Below are 15,895 nucleotides of genomic sequence, written 5' to 3'. Positions count from 1 at the left end.
ATGCCTCAAATGGCACCCCAAAACAATTAACCCTACAAGATATGCACTAAACTTACCTAAAGTTCATGTTTGACATAAACATTCCAACCATTTCATCACAACTAACTATTTACCAAATCATACTGATAGCATGTCACTTATCCATCATTTAAGCTATTAAACATACATACCTATTCCACTAATCAAGAACACCATCCAATATGCATATTCAAATCATTCACATATGAACATTCCATGTTTACTATGAAATCAACATTTCCCTTACCTACTCATGGCAATATTACCATACTATTTACTTAACCATTTCACTAATAATCATCACTCAATATACCACATTTAACTACTAATTTGCATTGTATTTATTTCATCTTTAAATACATCCCACACATTAATAATCACATAATCCACACCTCTAATGGTTAACCTTTACATATGCACCAACTAGGCCAAAATATCAACATTTATCCATGTAGGAATAACACATACATGCCTAATCCATTCAACAAGAGTACTAAAAGCTAAGATCATTGCAAACATATATATACACATGAAACTACCAAATGCCACAATCTCATCCAAGTATAACATTGGCACCAAAAGACTCCCTTAGGTACATGCCATTAACTAACAAAAACATCACTCACTTGTTGAGTCCGGGATTGTAGCTGGATGTTGATATCGACAAGTGTACAAGATCAAAACCTAACCTACACACAGAAAACAAAACTGTGTGCTGAGTATAACTCAGTGGTATTTTTATAATCCGAATAATAAATAATAATATAAATCATACTAAAGCAAGGATTAAAGATCATAAGATGCATATGCCTTTTTAAATTATCTCGTACTATTTCATTATTGCTCATACATTATTCATCATTTGATATGTTTATCTCGTAATTGCTATTTCACCATTATAACGTCTTGTTTCTGTTTCAATTTTGAACTTTCTATATCAAGTAATATCTTCCATTTTAATACCAAACCCTTTCATAATAAATTTATTCCATTTTTACAATTTAACTCCCTATTAACCTGACTCGGACTCGGATGGACACACGGATCCAAAAATCACACTAGTTTGGTACCTAGTGCCTATCGGATAAATCCAAAAATAGTAAGTTACGCCCTATGCTAGTCGGTATAATTTTCAAATAGATGTGCCTAGCATTGGTCGGTATAACCGACAAATAGGTGTGCCCAACACTCCTTCACACGTAGTCGTATGACCCTAAACTTTTCCTATCCTGTGGCATGCCAATTATATTCGACCCTGCCTAAACAGTTAATAGGGTACACCAATATCTCAATTGAAATTATAATTTCATCATCAAATTATTAATTCACACATATGGCAGAATAGTTCATCATAATGTAAATTCAATGTAACACCTCTTAGCCCGTTAGGAACACCTAGCCAGATAGACCTCCCAATGGACTGGGGTATTATCGGCGGAGTCAAACTTAAAATTTTAACTAAACAGTTATGAGCATTTCTTTTAGTTGAAACTATTATTTTCCTTTCATTTTGTAACACATTTATTTAAAGAAATCACTAGGAATTATAAATGTCAATCAATTAACTATCCACTACCCAATTATGGTGAATATATATGATAAAAGTTCATAATCAACAAAACACCGAAGTTAGGTGTTTACTTTCAGAGTACTGGGAAATTCTTTTTAGAAATGGAACAATAAAAACAACGAAGTTAATTACATAAGTTGAATACAAAACAAATATAAACGCCATATGCCAAATAGCCATGCATGATACAAAAATAACTAAACAATGTAATCAACTACTACCAAATACAACTACTACCACTAATCAATCTTGTTAGTTGTGAAACGCTACCAACTAAACAAGTTGTCATCAAGCTAACTAAACAAGTCATTCAGCTATCTAAACAAGCTAACTAAACAAGTCATTCGACTACCTAAAGACATCAAGCTGTCATCTATAGTACTCTAGTTCAACTCTAACTAGGTCACAACTAAACTTTAACGTCATTCATATAGCCATCGTTTTCATGCCAAAACAAGGAAAACAAGTCTATCGATCTGTGAATTAATAAGTTCACCCACAGTATCAAGGTTGGAGGATGGTCTCACCTAAAGTCTACCAAATGGCGAATTCGAGCGAGGCGTTCCTCTATTGGGCGTACTATCAAATCCTCGCAATACGCCTCCCAAACATTTAACGAACGAATCACCAATCTATTCCCTTTTTTACCCTTGACTTAATAGAATATATGCCAAACAGTATGTCGATTCGATTTATGTTGGGCGGGCTGTTATATTCAATTTCACATTTGTCTCAGTTTACATTATTTTCCAAACTAATCGATTTAGTCCTTATCGTAACAACCAATTCAAATTAGATCTTTTTAGCATATACATCTCACCTTATGATATTACCGTATAATACAGTTCAAAATAGAAGCAACCGAAGTAGTTCTGAATTATAGAAACACAAATCATAAACTCCGAGCTATTTGTTGATGGTTTTGTCTTTTCCTTTATTTTTCGAGGAATCTGGGTCGACGTTTGCCATGGATTAACATAAAAACAAAAATTCCTCAATATACTACAAATTCGCACTCAATCGTAAATTTATACAAATTTTATTTTTTATTCAATTTAGCCCCTAAACCTAAAACTAACATAACTTTTAATCTAGAACTCATATTATCAAACCATTTTCACTATAGTCCTGCTAAGACTTTCTATTTTTCATTTCTAGCACAAATATTTCTAAATTTTTGCATTTTATTACCTATTAACAAAACTATCAATTGACTTTACAATTTAGTCCTTTTTTCACTTCTACACTTAAAATTTATCAATTTAGTACCTAAAACTTTAAGAAATTATCAATGACATCTTCCAAAAACTTTAACAAATTCAAAAATTAACACACAGGTCAGCTAGATTAAGCTCCTAGAATTCCAAAAATATAAAAATTACAAGAAAATGATTAAATTGAATTAACCAATTGAAGCTCCAAGTTTGAAGACCTAAGGACAAACTTATTCTCCGTAATAGTGGAGATTTTGGGCATGAAGATGAAGAAGAGAAAGTAATTTCTCTTTCTTTCCACTAAAACTAACATATATATTAAATTTTACTTATTAATATTTTAATTAAAAATACTTTATAATTTAAAACATCACCCACTAACCATCACCGTCCACAATCAAAATTATAGTGGTTTAGTTACCATATAATTTCCTTAACTAAACTCTAATTAAAGTTCACACCATGAATTGGAATTTTACAATTTTATAATTTAGTCCCTAATCCTTAATTAATCACTAATTTGATAAAATTACCTATTCAAAATTTAATTCATTTAAAAACTAACTCCATAATTATTAAATAAAATATTCACAGTCTTAGTTTATGGGAACGTGGTCCTAAAACTGTATTTTTCCAACACTACTAACTTTCGAGCCATTAAAAATTCAACATTGCCTCTTCAAAAAACCATTACTTTAACGCTCAATTATTATTATTTATATAATTCTAACTTATTAATGCTAACAATCTACGATAATTTTTCTTAGATTATACTTGATTGAATATGCTTAATTACTCAATTCTATTTATAAAGCTAAACTTAAATTTTAATTGGTATATATTAATTAAATGATAATTAAGATATTAGAGTTTTTTTCAAGTAATAACTCTATTTTACATCAATAAAATTAGTACAATTAACACAATATTTTCACGTTAAATTTTTAACTAATAATTGTAAATTAAATTATAATTATTACAAAATTTTCTATATCTTATGCTTAGAGTTCTACTCAAGTAATAACTTTATTTTAAAATTAGCACAATTTTTAACTAGTAAATTAAATTAAATTATAATTATTTTAAAAGTTAATTTAGTAATATAATGGAAAATAAAAGGTATTCTCGTTGATTTAAAAGATTTTCCAAACTTGTGCTTATATATTATAGATTAGTAAGTTTATATTTTGGTCACTCAACTTCAAAAGTTAAAAATGGTCATTGAACTATTTGAAAATTTTCATTTAAGTTATTGGCTATCAAAATTGTCATTGTATAACCTTCTCCGTTTGCATCACCAACACTAACCAAAAGCTCTCACTCCCTTATCTTTTACAGTTTAGCTTTTTTTTCCCCGTGAAACAACCTTGAACGTCGTTAATATACCAACCAAAATCCTAGAAACTTTTTTCTCTGATCTTCAACACTAATAGTTAGATTGGCTAGGATCTAAGGTTCTTCCTCTTATCGATAAGTATTGTTTTATTATATCGTTTGTCGAATCATCGCTTGGAGTTTGTCAGTTGGACTTAAAAAAAAGACTTAACAACTTAGTGATTTAAATGAAAACTTTTAAATAGTTCAGGGGTTATTTTCTAACTTTTTAAAGTTGAGTGACCAAAATGTAAACTTACTAATAATTTAGTGGTCTTAAATGTAGTTTACTCCATTGTTTATGCAAAGTCTATCTATGCTCATAACCTCTCCCCATCATTAAATTTTAGGAAAATGTGCGCTTAAGTGTGCATGAACCCATGTCTTCCTAGTTCTTACAACAACAACAACAACAACAACAACAACAACAACAACAACAACAATGCCAATTCAGCTAAGGCTCAATGTGCAATTAGTTCTTACAACTAATCATCACTTGGAGTTTGTCAGTTGGACTTAAAAAAAAAGACTTAACAACTTAGTGATTTAAATGAAAACTTTTAAATAGTTCAGGGGTTATTTTGTAACTTTTTAAAGTTGAGTGACCAAAATGTCAACTTACTAATAATTTAGTGGTCTTAGATGTAGTTTACCCCATTGTTTATGCAAAGTCTATCTATGCTCATAACCTCTCCCCATCATTAAATCTTAGGAAAATGTGCGCTTAAGTGTGCATGAACCCACGTCTTCCTAGTTCTTACAACAACAACAACAACAACAACAACAACAACAACAACAATGCCAATTGAGCTAAGGCTCAATGTGCAACTGATTTTCCATACTCATATCTTATCACATCCTAACAATGCTCTTTATAAATTTACTATTAACTCTATATAATATGGCACTCATTCAGTGAAACTTGCACCAAGCTTCAAATCTTTTATTTAAGAACCTTTCATCTCTAAAAAAGCTCCAAACATTTCTACTTTACTGAAATTCTACCCAATTTTCCATAGCCCTTTAGATTTTATTATAGTTTTCCTAAGAATTTCTAAACACTAGTGATGACTCTTAGCACAACCATATGAACCACTTCCTATCTTTATCTCCAAACTTTGTATCAACAATTTTCAAGATCCTATTAAAAAATAAATTCACTCATAAACTGCTTGAAAATAGAACAAAATGATTGAACTTTGGCGTGTGTGCACCGAGGCTAAGAATCAACACAAAAACAATCAATAAACTAGCAGTGTACTACAAGTGTGACAGGTCGAGTTGTAATATTTTTAGTATTACAATGGAACATTCAAGTATTCTAAGAATCGACCCCGAGAGAGTTGGGGACAAAGTGATTTTTAAGTGACAAGCATGCAAATAGGAAGTCTAGCTAACGATTCGCTAAATAATATATTACGAAAATCCATACTTAAAGGTTAATTACACTAATTGGCTACCTAACACTAAAAAGGGCCAAATTGTAAAATAGTTAAAACTATGAAATTAACACTCCAATAAATAATAGTGGTTGGTTGACTTTTAAATGATTAGTCTTTGGAATAGGAGTCTAAAAAGCTTAAACTTCTAATTGGCTCAATTTTACCTTTCGGTCACTATTTTACCAAATTAGACGATTTCATTTAGTTTATCTCTCGACCTCACCAAACTAAATTGGGATAAATGAGTTGATGCTCAATAGGGTATCCTCTCGTTCTCACCTATCTGTATGTTCCCTTAGAGGCTTCAGTTCTAAGTTTTGAAGTTTATTCAATTTAGTCTAGTTTTTACAATTTAGTCCATGTACCAAAAACTAACCAAGCAACATTTCAATCAACCAAGCACCATAAATTTAGTTACCCAACATAATTTCCATACAAACAACAACCCAATAAACATGCAAAGCATACATTAGATTAAACATAAAAAGTAGGGATAAGAAAGCTTAATAGTTTCTTAATGGATGCTTGAAAGAGAGAATGTAGGCAATAATGGAGGTGAGAAAATATCAGCAAAGAATATATTTTTAAGCCTTAAAAATGAAAATGAAGTTAAGTTATATTAAAACCCTTGGGTGAAATTGAAAATACAAACTAAAGTTGGAGTACTAAAATGTAAATAACACCTAGCTACATTAATAACTAACTAACAGTTCAAAACTAGAAAAGTGATAAACTAAAACCTTAAAAAGATGAAGAAGAAACAACTACTTAGCTAAAAAATGGATAAGAAAAGTCTATGGCATAATGTTAAAGGTGACTCATGTAACACCACAAACCCAGTTCGATAAACTAGACCCAAATATTAGGTGTCACGCCCTAGTTCAAATGTAACTTAACTATTTACTTAAATAAAAAGTTTCTATTCCAAAAAAATTACATAGTTAAGAGAGCTTCGATTGGAATTACTAAGTATGCAGCACATGATTATAATTGCGACGTATGGTAGTTAAATTTGTAGTGACGCCTATGTGTAACTCCCAAATCTAACATAAATAACATAAGACGCTAATTTATAACCATAACTTGCCTTGTATGCATAATAGCCCCATCATGCAACTCTTTTGGCGTAATCCTGACATTGTCCATCTAGGCGTAGACCCAATTCAGCTCACCTGAAACATAAGGCATAGCAATAAGTTTATTTGATTTTAGTGAGGCGAATATCAGTTACTTATATTGTATTCAACACTTCCTTTATCCACCTCCTTATAATTATTCTTCGACTTAGCTCTGGTTTATATCATTCTAGTGCTTTTCCTTCTTCATACCATGGTGTTGTACCTTACATTGACATCATACCTTACATTTGTTCCTTTCCTTATGCAATACTCGCGTTCGTCACTTCATCTTCTCATGTTTTCCTTAATCAGACTCATCCTTTTGTTTTGCCTCATACTCTAGCAGATACTCTCCTAATTACTCTATTTTTCCCTTGTTAGATATCTATTCACCCAAAACGCTGCCATTTCAGCATTCATTAACCCTTGGTTGTTGTCTCATCGAAATCCTTTAACAGTTACCCATAGTTAGTAAATATTCTTTCTAAATTACACGACTAAGATCCTTTATTGAAAATATGCTCCCATAAGTTGGCTTATAACTTCTCTATCTACTTTTGATTCGTTATCCTTATTGGAATAAAATCTAGAATTCTACTTTACCAAAGTGTATTAATTCTACAACATGTAAATTACACTTATTATTCTTACGAGTCTTGCTAGTTGTACTATATCCATTTATTTTATGGCTCACTTCAAAATTCGACCCCTTTAAGACTTCGTTGAACATACAGTTTCTTCTAGGTTCGCCATAAAAGCTTTTCCTTCATATTACGCCATAAAGGCTTCTCTTTTTTATGACACATCACAAAGGCTCCCTTGTCACATTATGCCACAAATGTATTTCTTTTTAGAATTTTCGCCATGACCTTTCCTTCAAATTACGCCACGAGGGCATTTCCTTTCATGAATCAACATAGAGGATTTTCATTCAAGAGATTGCCACGATGCTTTCTTTTTTAGAGGTTGCCATAAAGGCTTTCCTTTTTGAAGGTTTTCCACAAAGGCTTTCATTTCAGAGGTTTACCATAAAGGCTTACCTTTGTAGAGGTTTTCCACAAAGGCTTTCTGTTTAGAGGTATGCTACAAAGGCCTTACTTTTAGAGGTTCACCATAACGGTTTTCCTTTGCAAAGGTTTGCCACAAAATTTTTCCTTTCAGAGGTTCGCGACAAATGCTTTTCGCTATGTAGGTTTTCCATAAAGGCTTACTTTTTATAGGTTTGCCACGAAAGTTATCATTTGCAGAGGTTTGCCACAAAGGCTATCCTTTACAGAGGTTTGCCACAAAGATTCTCCTTTACAGAGGTTTGTCATAAAGACTTTCCTTAAAAAGGTGTCATAGAATTTTGTGTTAGAACCCACCAGTTATGATATGATCTTTCGATATTGTGTTAGAACCCACCAGTTATGGTCTTACACGATTTGGTGTCATAGAATTTTCCTTTCAAGGAATCGTGTTTAAAGTCCCGACGGACTCTTTTAGATGACTCCGTGGAGACATACATAGACTCATCTTACACTGACTTACTCCTAATAGACATGAACTCAAACATAAATTCAAGATACACATATACGTTTCAATCATTCTCATACGAGCATTCTTCATCCTTACAATTCATATCACATGCTTAGATCAACAAATCTCTTATCAAACTTCTCATGTATTTAAACCAAACCTAACATATATCTGAGACTGTAACACCCCTAACCTGTGACCGTGGCCGGATTGGGGTTATGAGGCATTACCGAACCAAAAGCTTAATTCTAATTTTAATTAGTAAAGGGTAAAACCAAAAACAAAAAAAAACAAATCATGCACTGTGTTTTTATATATTTATATTTAGCTTAGCAAAATCAAATATAATAATTCAAATAAACCAAATTTGCATGCTTAACAATCAAATTGAATACATGGACTAACTATTCAAATATAATAAAGGTGTACATTTTATCAATTTGAATAAATTAAAATTTCACTATTCTTATTCAAATATATAATCTTACCATTTCCAAGAAACATTATATATATTCATCAAGATAATATAATACTCAATCAAATTTCATAGCCAACCACACTTTTTGAATTAAACATGAAACAAATATAATCTATTTGAAAATACAATATTTCCTTATACCTATTTATTAAATCTCAAAATTCTTATTCAACCTATACATAAATTAATCAAATATAAATACAACTTGAATAAAAATTATATTCTTATACTAATAAATATAATAACTAACATGAATTTAACCCATGACCTAATATGAATAAACTAAAACACCATTTTAATCAAATTTAACAAAAGCTTCAAAACCAAACATAACTATTAATGAATAAATCATGGTTAAACAAACTGATTGCAAACATAAAGAAAAATAGGTCATTTCCACTTGGCTACCTATATACACACGATTTGAAACTAATCAAATTCATTAACAAACTCATACACATACAATTTAATATCATTTGATCCATAATCCAAGTACATTCAAACATTTACAAATCCTAATCTATTTGCATCATTTTTAATTACCTATCACAAACTCCTACCATAGCCGAATATACATGGCTTATAATAAAATCATGTGATCAAACTAATTTGTCCTATTTAAAACCAAATGCCAACCTAGGCATAGAAATTTTCTTTACTAAATAATCAAATTGAAGTGGCTAAACTAATACCAATTCGTCTATTGCATTATATGCCTAAAATAAATCTAACATCAAACTAACCAAATTGATCATCCAATACCAACGCATATACGACATATCATTTACGTATTTAAATACATATAATCGAACTATCTATTTAAGTGCATGCACACAAATGCTCATATTTAAACCACTTCCAAAGTCTATATTTCATTACATTACCATACAAACTAAGCATTTCATTTCCGGTTTTATATATATATATATATCACTTAATCCATATCATATTATTACATGCTATAAAATAAATATCAAATTTATAACTATCGGCAATCACAATAATTTATCAAGCATATACACATATACTATCATTTAAAATCAACCCCACTAATTAAACATACCATTTGAAATTTCATATCCAAACCACAAATCCAAATCAATACACAATTGAATATGCAAACATTCATTTACTTTATCAACAATACTAAAGTAATTCACCTCTGACATCTACAAGTACACTTCCATTTATAAATCATATCATATATTCACTCTACTACTAATTCAAACAAGTCACACATAACATTCACATATATAATAGCATCCATAAAATGCTTAAACCATAATTCACCCAAAACCGAACACAACAAGCTAATTAAGCCATTTTCGCATGGCTTTAGTATATACACATTCGAATTAAGCAAACTTCAAATCTAGTCTATACATGCCATAGTCCCAGAATAAATTTCAGCTTATAAGATATTGTAATTAGTCAATAGTGTGATAGGCTTTACTGACGATCCTCGAGCTCGTAAGGACTTCAAAATCTACAATCAAAGATAAACAAACACAAGCACATACAGTAAGCTATTTAAAGCTTAGTAAGTTGTAAGCATAAATAATATTTAACTAGTAAGAATTAAAGACACATAGTTTATTATACAAAAATATTATATATTACATATCACACTTTAACCACATATACATAATTTAATAACCTATTATGTCCTTGTATAAATGCATATAAAACTTTTACCTTTAATAGTATAGTTATCAACCAAAATTTGAATTATACATATATATACAACCATAATAATTCAAACTTGTACAAACATACTATATATAATTCCAAATGAATAACTTACCTTATTTCCATATATTTATTTAACTAATACATACCTGCACATATATTTCAATTATATAACCGTTTTCGTTTAACATTGCCCGTTGAACCGATCAAAATTAAATAGGATACGAGAATAGTCGTAAGATTCGTACAACGCCAACGTTCTAGACGTGGTCTTACATGTAATCACAGATCAACGTCGTTGTCCTAGACAGGGTCTTACACGAAAACACAAGTCGATGCCAAGATCCCAGACGTGTTCTTACACGAAAACACTTATCAGAAAGTCCCATGCATTTCTAGGGTTCGTACGAGCTTACAGACGTTAATTATCAATTGAATCGAACTCAAATAACTTACCTATTTCAACAAATACAATCGACCAAGACTTCTAATACATTCCATTTATCACCTATCTACTATATACCAATGAATTTAAAAAAATTTAAATGCTCATCGACTTACCTCAAATTTCGACGAACATAGTTGACTACTCGATTACTTTCAACTTCCCCCGATCCAATTCTATTTTCTTCGGTTCTTAATCTAAACATATTCAAATTTAACCTTTTTATTCATCAAAGCATTCAATTTAATCCAAAAACACATAAATGGGCAAATTACCATTTTGCCCCTAACATTTTAGACTTATTTCAATTTAGTCCCTATTGCATAAAATACAAAATACACAAAATTTACACATACTATGCTTAGGCCGAATATCACCCTAGTCCATACATATCCATATATTTCATTTATTTCACATTTTAGTCCCTTAAAAATTTATTTTCACAATTTAGCCCTAATTACTCAAATTCACCAAAAATTCAAAGACAAAACATGTTAATCTTTCACATATCTTTAATATTTCATCAACTAACATCATAAAGCTCAAACATTCATCAATGGTACAGTTTAAAATAACAATTCACAAAATTAAGACATGGGTTTTGAAGTATTTGAAGCAACGATCTCAAAAACGTAAAAATTATAAAAAATCGAAACAAAACTAACCTTGAATCAAGCTTTTACAATGGCTGAACCTTGTTTGAGTTTTTCTTTTTTTTTCTTTAGTTTCGGCCTTAGGAAGATGATGACTAATGAATTATAATTTGATATTAGTTAACATATATTAACATATTATTAATTTACCTTATTAACCTTTGTTTTTAAATATTTATACTTTATAATACAAGAACATTCTTGACCATTATCACCCACTCACTTAATAGTGGGCTTATTACCTATTAAGGACTCCATATTAAAAAGACATTAGCAATTTAACACTTTACACATTAACTAGCCAATTTTTCATTTTACGCGATTAAGCCCTTTTTCTTTAATCGGTCACTCAAACGATAAAATTAGAACACGAAAATTTCACACAATCAAATTCACACATAATAAACACACAAAATAATATTAAAATATTTTTTGACTCATATTTGTGGTCCCGAAACCACTATGTCTGATTAGGGTCGAAATCAGGCTGTTACACAGACATTCAGTTACAATCATACTTTCTACTCTAGACTTCACATCATATACTCTAAACCTAATAGGTGCATACAAATTATATAGGTAAATTTTGTCATACAATCATATACTAGCATATTCATCAAATCGTCCCTATTAGGTTCAAATCTCAATTCATATGATCTTTTGCAAAAGCATCTAGAATAAACAACATACACATACAAGAGTCAGCTTAGGGACTAACCTGATAATCTCGAAGGGCAGCTTAGACTCCAGATCTTGCTCTCAGCAAGATATTGCAGCCACCACTGCCTTGTACAACAAAAGATCACCATTAAAACCTATCTGAGTAGCTTTTACGTTCATTTTTAACCCTAAATAACCTATATATAAAGCCTTACATTATTAGGAATTCATGCAAAATCAATTTTTTTTCCAGAGCCATAAACTTACCTCGACACGGAGAAAAATCACTTAGTAAAACCTAGGATTTCAGATCCAACTTAAACAAGAAAAATGGTTTTTGTTTCCTCCAACTCTAGGTGTTAATACTTTAAAGGAAAGAGGGAACAAGATAACTCCCCTTAACTAAACCGGAGTACCCTTTTAACTTAACCCAAGTCTCTATTGGAACTTGATAAATGTCACATTTATACTGAGTTGTCTTATCCAAAATCTACCACTTTTAAAGAAATCTACTCAATTATCTCCTTAGCCTTTAACTCTTCTAGTTCACATTCTTTTAGTTTCTAACCAGCTTACCTTGTAACATAACTAGCATGAAACGAAAGTCACCAAGTGCACTATGCTACTAGCGTAAACTCATACCCTGAAAATCATTTCACTCTACCACAAATCTCATCCTACTGATCATGGTAATCTGACATGGTACCCTTATTCACCTATTTTCATTTCAGATTCCGCTCATTCTATACGCAAAAAAATGCATTTGGGCGAACACTACTTTACCAATCATACTGCTTTTATGACTATGCAGAATACGCCACATAATTCCTTACGGAACTGTTTCCCTCAATGTTCGCCATACGTACTATTCCTTCAGAGTTCACCATTCATCCAAGGTTCATCGTACTCACCATTCATCTCTTCTAGGGTCTACCAAAATCGAGGCATTCTAGGTGAACTCATAGAATTCTTATACTTAGCCAAATTCTAACACTATATACACCAACAACTTACTTTATATGCCTTACAGGCTTAAATTGTATTCGAACACTAATGCTTCGTCGAGCGGGATGTTACAACTATCCCCTTTAACAAAATTTCGTCCTCAAAATTTTTCGCTCCTATAAGAATTTACTTCCTGAGTAAGATGGTTGTACACGACAATCACTTATCAGTAGCAATTCAACTTCCTTACTAAGTTTTCATGGTTTACTTTTTACTGGCATACCCTTCGAAAATCCTCTCTAAATCATCACATATCTGCTTTTGAAGGCAAAAATTACATTTTTGATGGCTAAATACTCGAGTTTAGATATCATGCATTTTTTCTTGGACAACTGTCAATCTTGGATTGGGGAATTTAATTAGTCATCTGAAACTTATATTCTCATACTTGATTCCCCCCTTTTATTTATTTTTGTCATTTCAATATTCATTTCTTGTGATAATCGTCAAAATCTTATTCAGAGAGTTTGAACAGTCTCCACCGAATAAGATTGGCCCCATATATAACAGGTATGCTTCTGCTACTGGTTTTGTAGAATTAAACCAAAACCTTAACATTTCTCTGTTAAGCTTTTCCTACTTCTCAATCCTAAAAATTTCTTTTCCTTTCATTTACTCCCTTCATTTTCCCGATCATTGCAAAAAATGGTGTGGGATTTCCCATTTATGATTATGGGAAAAATCACCTTCATGCCAGCGAGGCGTTACCTCTATAAACCCAGTCCCAGATGGGTCCTCAAGAATTCGAGGGTACTTTTCTCAAGAGTAAGGTTCTCGTCAATCATGTGTAACACCGTCCAAAATAAAATGAACTGTCATTTGAGGGTTTCGATTTGCAGGATTCAAACAATGCTTATAAAGCCTAACAACCGTCCCGATGTTGTTCGTGTGACAACACTCAAAGCCATATCCCTCATGTTCCTTTGTGAATCTTGGCCAAAAGATAGATTTAGGTTTTGGTATGAAATATTCAAACTCTTTACTATCAAGTCTTACGAGGAACTTCCAGCAACACCTCGTGACTAGAGATGACACTTTAGAAGAACATATAAGATCCCCATAGTAGACAAAAACATTTCTTTGTGCAAAAATGACATCAGGTTTGTTGAACATGACCGTTTTCGATGGTTCAAGGGGCATAAACATTTTGTGACTTACCCTTCTCTAACCTTGTTATTTCATTGAATTTTCATCAACTCTACACACAAGCAGAGTTGGATATACATACCTGAGAGACTAAGCCAGGCTCAGCATATTATGCATATAAGCTCTTCCATCTTCAATGTTCAAAATCGGTTAAACTGGTATCTGATACCAAACTAGTAATGCCCTAAACTAGATTTAATAAATCAAACTCAAATATTGGGTGTCACGCCCTAGTGCAAATGTAACTTAACTGTTTACTTAAATAAAAAGTTTCTATTCCTGAACATTTACATAGTTATAAGAGCTTCGAATAAAATTACTAAGTATACATATAAATAGTACATGATTACAATTGCGATATATGGCAGTTAAAATTCTAGTGACACCTATGTTTAACTCCCAAATCTAACATAAATACCAAAAGACACTGATTTACAACTATGTATTCAAGTTTGAACTCGCCGCTTAACTTGCTCTGTATGCATAATAACCCTATCTCGCCACTCCTTTCACGTAGTCCTAAGATTGTCCCTCCAGGCGTAGACCCAATTCAGCTCACCTAAAGCATAAGGCATAACAATAAGTTCATGTGATTTTAGTGAGGCGAATATTAATTACCTGTATTGTATTCAACACTTAATTTATCCACCTCCTTATACTTATTGTTCAACTTAGCTTTAGCGTATATCATTCTAGGGTTTTTCTTAATTCATACCATGGTGTTGTACCTTACTCTGACATCATACCTTACATATGTTCCTTTCCTTATGCAATAGTCGTGTTCATCACTTCACCTTCTCAAGTTTTCCTTAATCAGACTTATTCTTTTGTATTCACCTTATAATCTACCGGATACACTCCTAATTACTATATTTATCCCTTGTTAGAGATCTATTAACCCAAAACGCTATCATTTTAGCATTTGTCAACCATTGGTTGTCGTTTCATCAAAATTACACAATTAAGATCCTTTATAACTTCTTGATCTACTTTTGATTCATTATCCTTATCGGAACAAAATCTAGTATTCTACTTTATAGAAGTTCATTGATTCTACAACATGTAAATTATGCTAATTGTTCTTACGAGTCTTGCTAGTTGTGCCATATCCATTTATTTTATATCTCACTTCAAAATTTGACCCCTTTAAGACTTCTTCGTACATATAGTTTCTTCCAAGGTCACCATAAATGCTTTTCCTTCATACTATGTCATAAAGGCTTCTCTTTTATATAACATACCACAAAGGCTCCCTTGCCATATTATGCCATAAGGTATTTCTTTTCAAAATTGTCGCCATGAGTTTTCCTTCAAACTGTACGACGAGGGCATTTCCTTTCATGCATCACTGAATAGGCTTTTCATTCTAGAGATTGCCACGAGGCTTCCTTTACAGAGGTTTTCCACAAAGGCTTTCCTTTCAGAGGTTCACCAAAAAGACTTTCCTTTCAGAGGTTTTTCACAAAGGCTTTCCATTAAGAGGTTTGCCACAAAGGCCCTCCTTTACGAAGGTTTTCCACAAAGGCTTTCCTTTGCAGAGGTTTTCCATAAAGGCTTTCCTTTGC

The sequence above is a fragment of the Gossypium raimondii genome, chromosome 6 (genome assembly GCF_025698545.1).
Source record: "Gossypium raimondii isolate GPD5lz chromosome 6, ASM2569854v1, whole genome shotgun sequence".
NCBI lineage: Eukaryota > Viridiplantae > Streptophyta > Magnoliopsida > Malvales > Malvaceae > Gossypium > Gossypium raimondii.
This window is presented reverse-complemented; position numbering follows the sequence as displayed.